At 42.4% G+C, this 18,227-nt stretch overlaps 1 protein-coding gene and 1 long non-coding RNA gene across 13 annotated transcripts in view; both read right to left on the bottom strand.

The window, feature by feature from the left end:
- Positions 1-18,227, bottom strand: part of RBM6 (RNA binding motif protein 6) — a 139,779-nt gene that overhangs the window by 35,522 nt on the left and 86,030 nt on the right. The window lies entirely within an intron of this gene.
- On the bottom strand, positions 16,016-16,547 carry LOC116559318. Its single transcript, XR_004272421.1, has 2 exons — positions 16,514-16,547; positions 16,016-16,429 (listed from the first exon to the last, which is right to left on the bottom strand). It is a non-coding gene; the product is annotated as an uncharacterized LOC116559318 (long non-coding RNA).

Here is an 18,227-nt window from a genome sequence, read left to right as displayed (position 1 = left end):
CCACTGGGATCTCCACTGAAAACAAAATCCCACTTCAGCGTCCAGTGTAAGGTTGAGGGGCATAAAGATGCTGCCCTGTCAGCTGCCACTTCCTGTCTCTTCTTGATAGATGAAAGCACAACCAAAACTTTTACTAAAATGTTCTTGACAACAAACGTTTTAGACTATATGACACCAGCAACAACCAGCACCAAGCCAAAACCTTATTTGTGCTCTCTGAAGCAAAACAGCTGACTGTTTCTTTGAGCCCTAGAGCCCCACCCATTGGGATCACAGCTGGCAGAAGTCAGAGTCTCAAGATGAACTCAGCAGCCAGGCACAGTGGCTCACGCCTGTAACCCCAGCACTTTGGGAGGCCAAGACAGGTGGATTGCCTGAGCTCAGGAGTTTGAAACCAGTCCGGGTAACATGATGAAATCCCACCTCTACAAAAAATACAAAAATTAGCTGGGCATGGTGGCATGCGCCTGTAATCCCCAGCTCATCTGGGGGCTGAGGTGGAAGGATTCCTTGAACCTGGGAGGTCGAGGCTGCAGTGAGCCAAGCTCACGTCACTGCACTCCAGCCTGGGTGACAAAGTGTGACCCTGTCTTAAAAAAAAAAAAAAAAAAAAGAACTCTCTTTTGGGAACACCACACACTTCAAGCCACACCCTGACATGAGAGCTTAAATATTTTAAAGGTGTCCGGAGTTAAGAATATATTCCTTGCCAGGCGCGGTGGCTCACGCCTGTAATCCCAGCACTTTGGGAGGCCGAGGCGGGTGGATCACGAGGTCGAGACCATCCTGGTCAAAATGGTGAAACCCCGTCTCTACTAAAACTACAAAAAATTAGCTGGGCATGGTGGCGCGTGCCTGTAATCCCAGCTACTCAGGAGGCTGAGGCAGGAGAATTGCCTGAACCCAGGAGGCGGAGGTTGCGGTGAGCCAAGATCGCACCATTGCACTCCAGCCTGGGCAAAAAACCTCAACCACCAATTAAAAAAAAAAAAAAAAGAATATATTCCTTGCAGGTCTTACATGCATTTTAAAGTAAGATTTCAGTTCTAGAAAATGCCTCCTATCATGATGAAAGAAAATCAGGAATCTGTAGTCTTGGAGGTAATTCCATGAACATAGAAAGAACAGTGCCTACACCAGGAGATCCACAAGTCTCTCCTATCATAAGGTTCTATTACATTTGCATTTGTGGGAAAAACAAAAAGGCAAAATATAAAAGCAAATAAGTAAATAATCAAAAGAGCCTCAAATCTTTTCTCTTCTTGTGAGAAGATAAGACTCCATCACAAAGACAGACTGTGAGGCAGACAGGGCACTCAGCAAATTCCTTCATCACAGAATCTCCCTCAATTCCTTTTTTTTTTTTTTTAAGAGAAGGGGTCTTGCAATGTTGCCCAGGCTGGAGTGCAGTGGCTATTCACAGGCACAATCCCATACTGATCAACACGGGAGTACTGACCTGCTCTGTTTCTGACCTGGGCCGGTTCACCCCTCCTTAGGCAACCTGAAGGTCCCCCGCTCCTGGGAGGTCACCATATTGATGCCAAACTTAGTGCAGACACCCAATTGGCATGGCGCACTACAGCCCAGAACTCCTGGGTTCCAGCGATCCTCCCACCTCAGCCTGCCAAGTAGCTGGGGCTACAGGCACGCACCCCTGTGCCCAGCCCTAAATTGCTTCTTACAATTTATAAGCTCCAACTATTACTCAGAACAACTGAAAACCTGACCCACTAAAATGCAAATATTTTTAAACTTTCAATTTGTTATAATTTTATATCTTTTAGAGCAATGTTTCACCTAACATTTATAAAAAACAAGTCAAGATTTCTCTGGTTAATAATTTATTTCCATAGTTCGGGCATGGTGGCTCACGCCTATAATTCTAGCACTTTAGGAGGTCAAGGCGGGTGGATCACCTGAGGTCAGGAGTTTGAGACGAGCCTGGCCAACATGGTGAAACCCATCTCTACTAAAAATAAAAAAATTAGCTAGTCAGGAGGGTGAGGCAGGAGAATCACTTGAATCAGGGAGGTGGAGGTTGCAGTGAGCTAAGATTGCTTGATTGCACTCCAGTCTGGGTGAAAAGAGTGAGACTCCATCTCAATCAGCAATCAATAAAAATAATTTATTTCCACAGAAAGATATGACCTAATTCTTGGTGGAAGTAAAATATCACATTTTAGCATCTTTTACTGATAATTCTCAGAATTACCCTCAGAATTCAGACTTCTATAACCTCTTTTTTCCTCTTTCCTCAGTTGATTACAATAACATAGCAATGAAATAAAAATACTCACAAAGTAGAATATATACAGAAACAAGATATGGTTTGTTCTTTCCTGACAACTAACCCTAAAATAATGAGCTATGCAGGGCAAAGGTTTTTAGTCTCAGATAAAAGAGAGGCTCTCTCCTATTGCAATTAGGGACATCCCCCAACTTAATGTAGAGTGAAGGGCAGCTGATTTACATAATTTCTATAACACTTTTATATTTTGAGATGACTACTGTTGGAGCTCCCTAGCTCTTTTCTTCTGGAAAAAGTAGACTCTAAATTCAACATCAAGGCTTGCTTCATTGACTAGGTCTCTAAATTGAATCACTATAGAGGAAAACAAATAGGGAGTTTGTTAAATCAATGTGGAAAACATAAAGCTTCTTAATCTGCTTTGTTTACCAAAGAATATACTCAAACCTTTTCTTTTTCTTAAAAACTTAATGGCAGGAGGTGGTGGAGAACGGCCAAGAGAGCAGCCTGAGGCCCGCAAGACCTAAGATACTGTACAAGCCACACTGCTGAGCCCATCACAAAGCCTGCACATTGTTCCCCAGGAATCCCCAAAGAATCAGCAGCTATTCTTCAGGATCCACCATTCAAAAGAGACAGTGGGGCCAGGTGTGGTGGTTCACGCCTGTAATCCCAGCACTTTGGGAGGCTGAGGTGGGTGGATCACCCAAGGTCAGGAGTTTGAGACCTGTCTGACTAATGTGGTAAAACCCCCATCTCAACTAAAAATATAAAAATTAGCCAGGCATGACAACAGGTGCCTGTAATCCCAGTTACTGGGGAGGCCAAGGCAGAAGAATCACCTGAACCCGGCAGGTAGAGGTTGCAGTGAGACAAGATCGTGCCCCTGCACTCCAGCCTGGGCAACAAAAGCAAAACTCCGTCTCAAAAAAAAAAAAAAAAAAAAAAAAGACATTGGCCGCACATGGTGGCTCATGTCTATAATCCCTGAACTTTAGGAGGCCAAGGTGGGAGAACTGCTTGAGACCAGACCAGCTCAGGGAATGAGACCCCATCTATCTCTATGACTATTAAAACAAAATTTTTTTAAAGAAAAAAAAAATGAAAAGACACATTATATCTACTGGCCCTTTATCTATCACCTCCCACTCAAGTACTTTAGCTTCCTTGAAAGTTGTCTTTAGCCCCTTTGCCTATCCTATCCTTGTTTAGACTTTCAGAGTCTTGCTGACTTGATTTCTGCAGAAATAGTGCCCTAAAAATATTAATAAAATACAGAGCTTCTGAACTTCTGCAAACACACTGTTCAACTAACATTTCAGGGAGGTAACTACCCCCCCGCCACACTCCTTTTATTGAGACAGGGTCTTGCTCTGTCCCTTAGGCTAGAGAGCACTGGTGTTGTGTGATCATAGCTCACCACAGCCTTGATCTCCTGAGCTCAAGCAATCATTCCACCTCAGCCTCCTGACAACCTGGGATGATAGGTGCATGTCACCAAGTCTGGATAATTTTTAAAATTTTATTTTATGCAGACATGGGGTCTCCCTATGATGCCCAGGCTGGTCTTGAACTCCTGGGCTCAAATGATCCTCCTGTATCAGCCTCCCAAAGGGCTAGGATTATAAGTATGAGCCACCATGCCATCATCGGCATGGTGGCTCATATTTATAATCCTAGCCCTTTGGGAGGATAAAGGATGACCCCAAAAAAAGGTCATTCTTTTTTTCTAAGGCAGAAAGCTACAGACCCAGTGCCACTCAGAAGCACCAAGACTAAGAATGGAAGCTTTGAGTCAGAAAAGGTTTATTGGGAATACAAGGTTAGGTCCCTTATCCTTTTTGTTCTACTCATTTTCACAGGCAAATAACCAAAGAATTCTCAAACTTCAGCTCCTGATAAAAATGAGGTCTGGCTTTTACATTTTAGACATGCTACAGTTAAATTAGCCAATATTTATTAAGTAGCATTTACTAAACTATAATATTACAGCTGCTACAATATCATGGCTATTATAACTTTTTTTTTTTTTTTTAACAGCAGATAGGTATACAGTGAGGGAACGATTCCTGCAATCAAGCAGAAATCTGTGGCAATCCAGGAGTCTGGGAGAAGACAAAGCCAATAGGCCACTAACTGTAGCCCTGTTGGAGTTGGGATCATGTGCTACAAAGGGATAGCCCATAGCTAGTCATCAAGAAACTCTCGTGATCAGACCTGTATGTCTTAGAAATCTATCACAGACTTAACCCTTGGATGCCTTTGGACACCATCAGATGTTAAGACATACCATCCAATTTATTAAAAGGCATCTCTTGTAGTTTGAAGGCTATGAAAATTACTGAGATATTAAATGATTATATAATTGTAAATTTCTACTCTTTACAGAAAAAAAAACTGAAGAAAATACATTTAAAAAGGGAGACCTGGCCAGGCAGAGTGGCTCATACCTGTAATTCCAGCACTTTGGGAGGCCAAGGTAGGCAAATCACCTGAGATCAGGAGTTCAAGACCAGCCTGGCCAATATGGTGAAACCCCATCTCCACTAAAAATACAAAAATTAGCTGGGCCTGGTGGCACAAGCCTGTAATTCCAGCTACTCAGGAGGCTGAGGCATGAGAATTGCTTGAACCTGGGAGATGGAGGTTGCAGTGAGCAGAGATCATGCCACTGCGCTCCAACCTGGGCAACAGAGTGAGACTCTGTCTCAAAAATAAATAAATAAATAAATGATTAATAATGATAATAAAAAGGGAGACCCTTGAACAGTATTAGGAAGCATCTTGAAGTTCCTATTGTACAGAGTAGGCTGCATGTCTGCCTTTTCCAGGGCAGTTTTAACTGTGCTCTGTTGAAAGGCTATGTGTTGGTGCACTTGTCTTTCAGGTCACTCGCTTGGCCCTCTTTCAAGTGTAGTTTCCTTCTTTCATTCCTGTTTCTAAAGCTTTTAAATAAACTTTATCTTCTGTTCTAAAATTTGCCTTGTCTTTCCTTCTGCCTTATGACCCTCAGTCAAATTCTTTCTTCTGAGGAGGCAAGAACTGAGGTTGCCACAGACCCATATGGGTACAGATTTGCTGCCATTAGCAGATGGATGGATGGATGGATGGATGGATGGATGGATACAGGTACAGTTAGAGTTTTTTCTTTTCCTAGCCTATGTTAGAAGCCATAGCAGAGGATTTTGATACAGTTTTCTTTACTTCATCATCCAGTGATTTAATTAAAAAATTTTTACTTGAAGTATTGTAAGAAAACCTATACAACCATCAGATCTTGAGTCTTACTAAAAAAAAAAAAAAAAAAAAAAAGAAGTAAAAAGAAAAAAAAAAAAAAAAAGAAAATAGTGAAAGGGACAAAGAAGCTGAGCCTGCTTCTTTAACTATGATATATCAGTATTGTTTCTTAGAAGAAAAATTGTCCCTGCTATAGACTGGAATTTTCTCTTTTCAGAATAAAAGTTTTGGTTTCTTGTCCAATTATTCATTGCCTTTTTTTTTTTTTTTTTTTTTTTTTTTTAAGACAGAGTCTTGCTCTGTCACCCGGGCTAGAGTACAGTGGTGCAATCTCAGCTCATTGCAAACTCTGCCTCCCAGGTTCAAGCAATTCTCCTGCCTCAGCCTCCCAAGTACCTGGGACTACAGGCGCATGCCACCACCCCGAGCTAATTTTTGTATTTTTGGTAGAGACAGGGTTTCACCATGTTGGCCAGGCTGGTCTTGAACTCCTGACCTCGTGATCCACTTGCCTCGGCCTTCCAAAGTGCTGGGATTACACGCATGAGCCACCATGTCTAGCCTATTCATTGCTTTTTAACAACCCCAAAACTTAGTGGCTTCACTCAAAACTTATTTTGCTTACAAATCTGCATTTTGGGAACAGCTATCAGAAACAGGTCATCTCTGTTCCATTCGGCACCAGCTGGCATAGCTCAATGGCTGGGGGCTAGAATCATTTGAAGCCTCAATTATTCAAGTATCTGGTGGCTAATGCCAACTGTTGTCTGGGACCTCAGCTGGGGCTAACTGCCAGAACATATACAGATTTGCTGCCATCAGCAGATGGATGGATGGACAGATAGACGGATGGATGGATGGATACATGGATGGTTATAGATACAAAGAGTATATAAAAAACATAAAAGTTTTTATGTTCAAACTTGGGCTTCCTGACAGGTTCGTATGTCTGCCTAACATTTTTCCTGTCCCATTTCTGCATTTCTTAGTCGATTATAGAAACAAAATAAAATTAAAGAAAAGGCTGTGTCAGGCAGTGTAAACCAATTTGAGGTTAAGAAAAATGCTTAACATATATATGTGACTTACAACACACAGCCAGCTCCCATCCAAAAGATTTCAATTCAGTCTGGTGACATTATTTCTTCTTGTAGGATTACCTCTAGAGTATAAGAGATTTTCAAAAATGCCTTTACCCTTTCCTTAACATCTCCTCATCCCCACAAATTACATTATAGCCAGAATGGGCTATATATTCTTTATTAAACAACAAATGACCACCCGGCCAACTTGGTAAAACCGTATCTCTACTAAAAATACACAATTAAGGAGACTTGGCCAGGTGTGGTGGCTCACGTCTGTAATCCCAGTGCTTTGGGAGGCTTAGGCCGGTGGATCACTTGAGATCAGGAGTTCGAGACCAGTCTGGCCAGCATGGTGAAACCTTGATTCTACTAAAAATACAAAATTTAGCTGAGCATAGTGGCATACACCTGGAATCCCAGCTACTCAGGAGGTTGAGGCAGGAGAATCGCTTGAACTGGGAGGTGGAGGTTTTAGTGAGCTGAGATCGTGCCACTGCATTCCAGCCTGGGCAACAAGAGTGAAACCCTATCTCAAAAAAAGGAAGTCTGGAAATAAAATCAAGATATAGTCTTACTAAGACAGACCTGGCAGAAATGGTCTTTCTAGACAGGAAGCATTTGACCTCTGTGCTTATATTTTTATGTATAATAAAGTTTAGGAAAAACTTACACAGAAAAACTATATCCAAAGCTGCTCAGGCAAAACATGCTCTTTACCATACAGTAACTTAGCTTTTTTTTTTTAAAGATGGAGTTTCACCCTGATGGCCAGGCTGGTCTTGAACTCCTGACCTCAGGTGATCCACCCACCTCGGCCTCCCAAAGTGCTAGGATTACAGGCGTGAGCAACTGTGCCCGTCCAGTAACTTAGCTTCTAAATCTACTGAAACTTCAGATACTTTTATCAGTGCTGGACTGTTCCATAGCAAATGCTTTAGTTCCTAATCACCAGCCTATGGGTCATTTTAAAGAATATAAAAACAGGCCGGGCACAGTGGCTCACGGCTGTAATCCCAAAACTTTGGGAGACCAAGGCAGGCGGATCACAAGGTCAAGAGATCGAGACCATCCTGGCTAACATGGTGAAACCCCGTCTCTACTAAAAATACAAAAATTAGCTGGGCATAGTGGTGTGTGCCTGTAGTCCCAGATACTCGGGAGGCTGAGGCAGGAGAATTGCTTGAACCTGGGAGGCAGGGATTGCAGTGAGCCGAGATCATGCCATTGCACTCCAACCTGGCACGTGGCGACAAAGCAAGATTCTGTCTCAAAAAAAAAAAAAAAAAAAAAAAGAATATAAAAACAGAAGTGCACATGTTTATTTTTTTTTATATATTTAATTATATACTTAGTGTTTTGTACTGTTTGGTTTTAAAGCATCAGGTGTCAGAAGTTCAAGGTTATAGTGAGCTATGGATCATGCCACTGAACACATGCGAGGCCCCGTCTCCATTTCTTTTCCTTTTTTTTTGGAGACAGAGTCTTGCCGTTGCCCAGGCTGGAGTGCAGTGGCATGATCTCGGCTCACTGCAACCTCTGCCTCACGGGTTCAAGTGATTCTCCTGCCTCAGCCTCCCGAGTAGCTAGGATTACAGGCATGCACCACCATGCCCAGCTAATTCTTATATTTTTAGTACAGACTGGGTTTCCCCATGTTGGCCAGGCTGGTCTCAAACTCCTGACCTCAGGTGATCTGCCTGCCTCAGCCTCCCAAAGTGCTGCGATTATAGGTGTGAGCTACTGCACCCAGCCTCCCTGTCTCTATTTCTTAAAAAAAAAAAAGAAAAGAAAAGCATTTGGCTGGTGAAAAGTAATTATATATTTAGTATTTTTAAAAATTATTGTAAGGATAATTAAGGTTTAGAGAAACACGTTCTGTAACCAGGAAAAATCTGTTTGTTTGTTTTCTGAGACAGAGTCTTGCTTTGTCGCCAAGGCTAGAGTGTGGTGGCACAATCTTGGCTCACCGCAAACTTCAAGAGATTCTCCTGCCTCAGCCTCGGAGTGGCTGGGATTAAAGGCGCCCACCACCGTGCTTAGCTAATTTTTGTATTTTTAGTAGAGATGGTGTCTCACCATCTTGGCCAGGCTGGTCTCGAAGTCCTGACCTCATGATCCACCCACTTCGGCCTCCCAAAGTGCTGGGATTATAGGCGTGAGCCACTGCACCTAGCCAAAGAATCTGGTTCTTATTCTGGAAAATTAAGAGACTACTGTTAAGTCTCCCAATGCCTATTTACTCTCTTTACCTTGGGAGCAAATCCCTGCCTTTTAACTGGGCCCATAGCTGCCTAAAACAGACGTTCTACAGCCCTCCTTGAAGCTAAAGTGTGGCCATGACTAAACTCTGATCAACTGAACATAACCAGAAGTGGTGCTTGCAATGTCCAGGAAGTATTCTTTTTTTTTTTTTCAATTTTTGTGGGTACATAGCAGATGTATATATTTATGGAGTACATGAGATGTTTTGATACACAGATGCAATGTGAAATAAGCACATCATGGGAAACAGGGTATCCATCGTCTCATGCATTTATCTTTTGAGTTACAAACAAATTACATTCCTTATGTTTTTTTTTCTTTCTTTATGTTATTTAAAAATGTACAATCAAGTCATTATTGGCTATAGTCACCCTATTGGGCTCTCAAATAATAGGTATTATTCATTCCATCTTTTTTGTACCCCTTTACCATTCCCATCTTCCCCCCAGCCCCCTAACTATCCTTCCCAGACCGACATGGGCTAGGCCAAAGTAGGCAGATCACGAGGTCAGGAGTTTGAGACCATCCTGGCCAACATGAAGAAACCCCATCTCTACTAAAATACAAAAAAAAATAAACTAGCCAGGTGTGGTGGCATGCACCTGTAGTCCTAGCTACTCGGGAGGCTGAGGCAGGGGAACTGCTTGAACCCAGGAGGCAGAGGTTCCAATGAGCTGAGATCACTCCACTGTACTCCCACCTGGGCGACAGAGCAAGACTCCGTCTCAAAAATAAACAAACAAACAGAAAGTTGTAGAAGCCGGGTGCGGTGGCTCAAGCCTGTAATCCCAGCACTTTGGGAGGCCGAGGCGGGTGGATCACGAGGTCAAGAGATCAAGACCATCCTGGTCAACATGGTGAAACCCCGTTTCTACTAAAAATACAAAACATTAGCTGGGCATGGTGGCGCGTGCCTGTAATCCCAGCTACTCAGGAGGCTGAGGCAGGAGAATTGCCTGAACCCAGGAGGCGGAGGTTGCGGTGAGCTAGGATTGCGCCATTGCACTCCAGCCTGGGTAACAAGAGTGGAACTCCGTCTCAAAAAAAAGAAAGTTGTAGAAAAAAGTAGTTAGGTAGTAGAACAAAAGGTGTAAGAAATGACAATGAGAAAAACCTCATTTTTTTTTCCTGTGAAGCTCTATTCGTGTATTTTTAGATGTCCTACTGTCACTTTACACTTGATGTACCTAAAACAACTATTCTCCCTCCCACATACTTTCCTCTTCTACATGCTTTGTATCTGTTCAAGATACAACCATTCTTTCTTTCTTTTTTTTCTTTTCTGAGACAGAAAGGGTCTCACTCTGTCACCCGGGCTAGAGTGCAGTGGCATGATCATGGTTCGCTGCAATGTCAACCTCCTGGGCTCAAGTGATTCTCCCACCTCATTCCCCCACCACCCCTCAGTAGCTGGGACTACAGGTATGTGCCCCCATGCCCAGCTTTTATATATATTTATAAAATGTTTTGTAGAGACAAGGTCTCACTACATTGCCCAACTGGTCTTGAACTCCTGGGCTCAAGCAATCCTCCTGCTTTGGCCTCCCAAAGTCTCACTGTCGCCCAGGCTGGAGTGCAGTGGTGCATCATGGCTCACTGTACCCTGGACCTCTTGGGCTTAAGAGATCCTTCCACCTCAACCTCCCTAGTAATGGAGACTACAGGGGCACACCACCACACCTGGCTAAATTTCTTTTTTTTTTTTTTTTTTTGAGTGAGGAGGGTTTACTATGTTGCCCAGGCCAGTCTTGAACTCCTGGGCTCAAGCAATCCTTCTGCCTTGGCCTCCCAAAGTGCTGGAATTACTCCTTTAACCTGGGTGGCCTTTACTTCTGCCCTCTCTCTTGTACCTCCCTCTCTGATATCCAGTGTAATAAAATTCTAGAGCTTCTTTGTTTAAACTCTTTCACACCTAACTTCTTCCTTCCACATCTACTCCCAATCCCTAATGCAAGCCATTAAATTCTCACATTTCAACTGCTGCTCTACATCCTAAGGGAACTTTTTCTCTGCAGTTTCTCCTTGTAAGTCTATATACCACCATAAGAAGCTGTTGTAATTTTGATCCTGTTACATTCTTGTAGTCCACCATATTGTCAAATTAAAGTTTTAAATATAAGGCCCTTGCCGAGTGCAGTGGCTCCCGCCTGTAATCCCAGCACTTTGGGAAGCCAAGGCGGGTGGATCACGAGGTCAAGAGTTTGAGAGCAGCCTGGACAACATGGTAAAACTCATCTCTACTAAAGATACAAAAAATAAGCTGGGCGTGGTGGCGTGTGCCTGTAATTCCAGCTACTCGAGAGGCTGAGGCAGGAGAATCGTTTGAACCCAGGAGGCGGAGGCTGCAGTAAGCCAAGATCACACAACTGCATTCCACCCTGGGTGACAGGGCGATATTCCGGCTCAATCCATCAATCAATAAATGCATGGCCCTTGATAACCTAAACTGACCTACCTTGTACCTTCCAGGTCATTCCATTCAGTACATCCCACAGTAAAAGAACAAGAATCAGACAGAAATGTGAAAGCTAAAATGAACCAACAACAATATATGGCTAGCTCCATCAAAGGAGAAATAGTATCTACTATTTGCTATCTCAGAAAATGCAGCTGAAACCTAACAGAAATACCAGAGCCTAGCAAATCAAGAGGTCATTCAGGTTGGTGGGTGATGACCACATTTTATAGAAATTAAAAAGATCACTAGCGCTTATGAAGAAAGAATACAAAGCCAAAACCACTTTATCCAATATTTATTAATCCAATTCACAAATATTTATTTATTTAACTCATCATATGTTGCCAGGTCGAGTTCTAACCCTGCTAAGCAGTAAAGAAAAGAAACAGTCCCTGCTTTCGTGGACCTTTCAAGCTAATGAGGACATCTGTCGACCACCTATTTGTTAGTCAGGCATTTATTCTGGTTTAGCCAAACTCTCAGGGCTCCAATACTACCCTGAACTTACACAAGCAAAGCCTAACAATGGAATCCCTTTTTTATCTTAAGTACTCAGAAAGAGCCACAAGAAGCATTTTCCTAGGAAAAGTGCCTAAACTAATGTTCTCTGGCCTTAAAGGGTACCAGTTGAGCCTGGAAACCTGACAGAAACAGATGCAAACATGTCTCTGGCCTGATGCTCTGTTTGTAGGAAACCCAACATATCCTGCATTGCTCTGGATTCACAGTACACAGGAATCAAGTAAAAAAAAAAAAATGACCACTACCCTATACTTTTTAACTGTAATACCTCAGAAACTAGACCATATGAGCACTAACAGACACACAGGCAGAAGCAATAAATATGCCATTTAATGGTTGACTCTGAACAGGAGAATCTGTAAGGAATGGAAGGAAGAAGATTGCTATTCAACTGTCAACTACAAACCTAGCCCTTCATATGCTGAAAACCCAAATATTTAAGACTGATACATGTCCATAGTACCAAGTACCTCAAAACATCTGGTCAAAAAACAAAAACAAAAACAAGTACAAATCCCCAAACCAAACACAGCTGAATTCTCCTAGAGAGAATTCAGATGGGCAATACAAATATCCAAAGGCTTCCAAACCAGAATTGAAACCTGGCTATCCAATATATGAGAATTCCATGTTTTCAACACTATACCACCCCAACACAGGGCTTACTAGGCTATCTATCTGGAGATGGCTGGTAAAAAGCTGACAGATTTAGCATTGTGGTTCCTTGGTATATACCCAATAGAACTGAAAATGTGTCCACACAAGACTTTCTACATGAATGTGAATACCATTATTCATAATAAACAAAGTGGAAACAACCTAAATGTCTACCAATTAATGAACAGATAAAGACAATAGGGTATATCCATACAATAGAATATTATTTAACCCTATAAATGATTTAAGAACTGACTATTTAACATGGATGAACCTTGAAAACATTAGGCTAAGTAAAAGAAGCCAGTCATAAAAGACCATATGGTGTATTATTCCATTTATATGAAATATCCAGAGCAGGCAAATCTATAGACACAGAAAGCAGACTAGCAGATGCCTGGGGGTAGCGAAGGAAGTAGGAGAAACTGGAGAGCGACTTTTAATAGATACAGAGTTTCTTTTTGTTCCCAGAAATGTTCTGGAATTAGTTGTTCTGGTGATAGTTGCACAATTTTGTGAATATACTAAAAACTATTAAATTATATACTTGAAAGAGGTAGGTTTTATGGTATGTGTATTATGCCTCAATTACAACAAATATAACACAACAAAAAACGCTTTCAGAGCTGTAAGACTAAAGCAAAGACATCTGGTTTCATTCCTCACTTTCTGCCCTACTCTGGCCCAAATAAGCACCAGTTAAGCCTAGCCTTGCTACCCCAAGCCTTTGAGTGAATACTCTGCCTCCAGCTTTTTCTCCTCTAACCATGCACACCACTGTAAAACTCATCCTCCTTATCGCATCCCAATTCCTACCCAAAGCTCTGGCTCCCACTTACCATATTATAACAAAAAATTGGAGGACTCTAGAAGAGAACATCAAATTTCCCAACAAAGAAATGGCCAAAAAGCAATGTGACCACTCAGGAACGAATAAACTTTTAGGGATGTGAATGAAATCATCAAATGCCTACCTATCCTTTTTTTTTTTTTTTGGAGACAAAGTCTCGCTCTGTGGCCCAGGCTGGAGTGCAATGGTGCGATCTTAGTTTACTGCAACCTCTGCCTCCCGGATACAACCTCACACCTCAGCTCCCCCAGTAGCTGGGACTCTAGACGCATGCCCACGCCTGGCTAATTTTTGTATTTTTTGGTAGAGATGGGGATTCACCATGTTCACCATGCTAGTCTCAAACTCCTTACCTCAGGGGATCTACCTGCCTTGGTCTTCTAAACTCCTATACATTTTTCTTTCTTTCTTGGCTTTTTTTTTTTTTAAAGAGACAAAGTCTTGGCCAGGCTCGGTGGCTCACACCTGCCTAATTCCAACACTTTGGGAAGCCGAGGTAGGTGGATTGCCTGAGGTCAGGAGTTTGAGACTCGCCTGGCCAACACAGTGAACTCTGGCTCTACCAAAAATACAAAAAATTAGCTGGACGTGGTGGCGCATGTCTGCAGTCCCAGCTACTCAGGAGGCTGGGGCATGAAAATGGCTTGAACCCAGGAAGAAGAGGTTGCAGTGAGCCGAGATCGCGCCACCGTACTCTAGCCTGGCAACAGGGTAAAATTCCGCCTCAAAAATATACAAAAAAGGGGGGCGGAGGGGACTGGGTGCAGTGGCTCACGCCTGTAATCCCAGCACTTTGGGAGGCTAAACCAGGTGGATCACTTGAGGTCATGAGTTTGAGACCAGCCTGGCCAACATGGTGAAACCCTGTCTCTACTAAAAATATAAAAATTAGCTGGGCGTGGTGGCAGGCATCTGTAATCCCAGACACTCGGGAGGCTAAAGCAGGAGAGTCGCTTGAACCAAGGAGACGGAGGTTGCAGTGAGCTGAGATCACATCATCACACTCCAGCCTGGGAGAGAGTGAGACTTCATCTCAAAAACAAACAAAATAGAGACAGTCTCCCTTTCTCAGGCTGGAGTGTAGTAGCGGATCTTGGCTCACTGCAACCTCCATCTCTAAGCAATTCTCCTGCCTCGGCCTCCTGAGTAGCTGGGATTACATGTGTCTACCACCACACCCAACTAATTTTTATATTTTTAGTAAAGATTGGATTTCACCATGTTGACCAAAGTTCTATACTTTTTCAATTAGTCTTACACATTTAAACTATAAAATAGAATATGGTCTTAATTACTGCTGTACCTGATATTTACACTAGGAGTCATATATATACAGAGCAGGGGGAATTGATAGCTGTTGAATAACTGTATGTAGGCAGCAATCAATAAAAACTTCAACCGTGGGGCACGTATGCCTATAATCCCAACACTTTGGGAGGCTGAAGCGGGAAGACCGCTTAAGGCCGGGAGTTCCCAACCAGCCTGGAAGACACAATGAGTCCCCGTCTCTTAAAAAAAAAAAAAAAAATTAAACGTACATGTGTGTGTATACACACACACATACACACATATGTATGTATATGGTTAAACTACGAGGTGGCTGACAGAAGATAGATATAAAATCCAACAAGTACATTCACAGGAAGGTATAAAGAGGAATAAGTGCATCTACCTATTCACCAAGAGAAATAACAACTCTGTGGTTTTTTATTTATTTATTTTTTTTGAGACAAAGTCATGCTCGTTGCCCAGGCTAGAGTGCAGTGGTACAATCTTGGCTCACTGCAACCTCCACTTCCTGGGTTCAAGTGATTCTCCTGCCTCAGCCTCCTGTGTACCTGGGATTACAGGTGCCCATCACCACCCTGGCTTTTTGTAATTTTTTTTTTTTTTTTTTTTTTTTTGAGACGGAGTTCCACTCTTGTTACCCAGGCCTGGAGTGCAATGGCGCGATCTCGGCTCACCGCAACCTCCGCCTCCTGGGTTCAGGCAATTCTCCTGCCTCAGCTTCCTGAGTAGCTGGGATTACAGGCACGCACCACCATGCCCAGCTAATTTTTTTGTATTTTTAGTAGAGACGGGGTTTCACCATGTTGACCAGGATGGTCTCGATCTCTTGACCTCGTGATCCACCCGCCTCAGCCTCCCAAAGTGCTAGGATTACAGGCTTGAGCCACCGTGCCCAGCGGCTTTTTGTATTTTTAGTAGAGACAGGGTTTGGCCGTGTTGGCCAGGCTGGTCTTGAACTCCTGACCTCAGGTAATCCACCTGCCTCGGCCTCTCAAAGTGCTGGGATTACAGGCGTGAGCCATCACGCCCAGCCGAGATATAACAACTTTGAAAAAATATCATTTCAAATAGCTCCTAATGAGGAAAAAAAAAAAAAAGAAAAATAAGAAAACCCACATGTCCATCTAAGTGGAATTTGAAGAAATTCTTAAGACTGGAAAACTGCACAGCAATGAAAATGAACACATTGCAGTTACACACAAGATGAATTTCAAAAACAATACTAAGTATAAAAGGCCAAAGAATACATCCTGAGTGATTCTGATTACATAAGGCTCAAAAGAAAGTCAAAAGGCTCTATGGTATTAGAACTTAGTGACTACCTGCAGGAAGGGTGGAAAGGATAATGACCAGGCAAGAGGGGCGTCTATGTATGAAGTAATCCTCTGTTTTTTTGATTCGGGTGGTGGTTAACAAGGTATATCCGACTTGGGAGTAACTCACTAAGCAGTACGCTTATGACATGATATCTTTTCTATATATACGAATACTTCAATAAAAAGGAGGGAAAATAATTATTTAGAAGGACTGTTCCTTCCATTTGTACACTTCAAAAGTCTATTTTATACAAGCTCTTCATGTGCTGCATTTACATCATAAACAGAGCCATTTTAGATAACCTAGCAATTTTCTAAGCCACATCATTTTAAAATGTCACCAAAGTTGTTTAAGATATACTACTTTTTGAATCTGAGGAGAATGTAATTAGGAGGAAGTTTATCTTAAGCCACAAGTACCTTGTGGCATAAAATTAAAACAGACGATTCTTTCATTGCTCCTTAAGTGAATCTGAATACTTGTTTTATTAAAAGTATCACCTGAAAAAAAAGTATCACCTGACCGGGCATGATGGCTCACACCTGTAATCCCAGCCCTTTGGGAGGCAGAGGTGGGTGGATCACCTGAGGCCAGGAGTTCAAGACCAACCTGGCCAATATAGTAAAACTCTGTCTCTCCAAAAATTCAAAAATTAGCTGGGCATGATGGTGGGTGCCTGTAATCCCAGCTATTTGGGAGACTGAGGCACAAGAATCGCTTAAACCCAGGAGGTGGTGGTTGCAGTGAGCCAAGATTACACTCCAGACTGAGAGACAGATCAAAACTCCGTCTCCAAAAATAAAAATAAATAAATAAAATCACCAAACATCTTATTTGTGAGCGTATAATGCCAGAGTAATCACAGCAATTATGTTAAATTTACCTCCTTTTAAAACACAATATTCTACTAGTTGACCTGTGTAAGCACCCAATACTAGCATGGACTGAGGTCACTAGTTAATGCGTCTTTTTCAAATACTTTGTGGTTCAAAAGAAGTAACTGAGCAATCAGCCAGGCATGGTGGTGGGCGCCTGTAATCCTAGCTACTTGGGAGGCTGAGGCAGGAGAATCGCTTGAACCCAAGAGGTGGACGCTGTAGTCGGCCGAGATCACGCCATTGCACTCCAGGCTTGGGCAACAAGAGTGAAACTCAGTCTCAAATAAATAAACAAGGAGTAACTGAGAGAAAACTCCAGAGCAGCAAAGACTTTATACAAGCAAGAAGAAACTGAAAAAGAAGAAAGAAGAAGAAGAAGAAAGGAGGAGGAGGAAGGAGAAAGATCCTCTCTGAAGGATAAATTCCTGGTAAGCCTCATCTCATATTCAGTTAATATGCTTACTTTCAACTTTTCAAAAAAATCTTTTCTTTGAGACAGGATCTTGCTCTGTCACCCAGGCTGGAATGTAGTGGCATGCTTACAGCTCACTGCAGCTTCACCTCGGGGGCTCAAGCAATCCTCCAATCTCAGCTTCTCTAGTAGCTGGGAATACAGGTGTGCGCCACTGTACCTGGCTAATTTTTGTACCTTTTGTAGAGATGGGGTTTTGCTACATTGCCCAGATGGGTCTTGAACTCCTGGGCTCAAGTTGTCCACCCACCTTGGCCTCCCATCATACTGGGATTACAGGTGTGAGTCACTGTACCATCCCCCCCCAAAACCCCTTATATCCCACATGTATCTACCTAAGACTAGATAGGCTAAGATATCCTATTTTTCATTTTTGGCTGAATATATATATTAAGAACCAACAAGTCACAAAAGAAACATGAATAACTAATAATCATGTAAAAATATTCTGCCTACTAATAACCTAAGGTAGAAAAACGAAATCATTGGCTGAAGGCGGTGGCTAATGCCTGTAATCCCAGCACTCTGGGAGGTCTAGGAGGGTGGATCACCTGAGGTTGGGAGTTAGAGACCAGCCTGATCAACATGGAGAAATCCCATCACTACTAAAACTACAAAATTAGCTGGGCATGGTGGGGCATGCCTATAATCCCAGCTATTCGGGAGGCTGAGGCAGGAGAATTTCTTAAACCTGGGCGGCAATCTAATCAACATTTGTAGAATATTTCATCCAGCAACAGCAAACTACATATTCTCTTCAAGCTTACACGGCACATTCTGGGCCATAAAACATACCCTGTCCAGTTTAAAATAAATAGAAATCATAATGTATGCTCTTAGCCCATAATAGTCAGTAACAATAAGACACTTGTAAAAAACCCAAAATACAATGAGATTTAAAGACATAATTCTAAATAACACACAAGCTAAAGAGGAAATCTCAAGAGG

The sequence above is a fragment of the Sapajus apella genome, unplaced genomic scaffold (assembly GCF_009761245.1).
Source record: "Sapajus apella isolate SASKATOON/1434 unplaced genomic scaffold, GSC_monkey_1.0 scaffold23, whole genome shotgun sequence".
Lineage (NCBI taxonomy): Eukaryota > Metazoa > Chordata > Mammalia > Primates > Cebidae > Sapajus > Sapajus apella.
The sequence above is the reverse complement of the archived record's forward strand: the minus strand, read 5'-3'. Positions and strand labels throughout refer to the sequence as shown.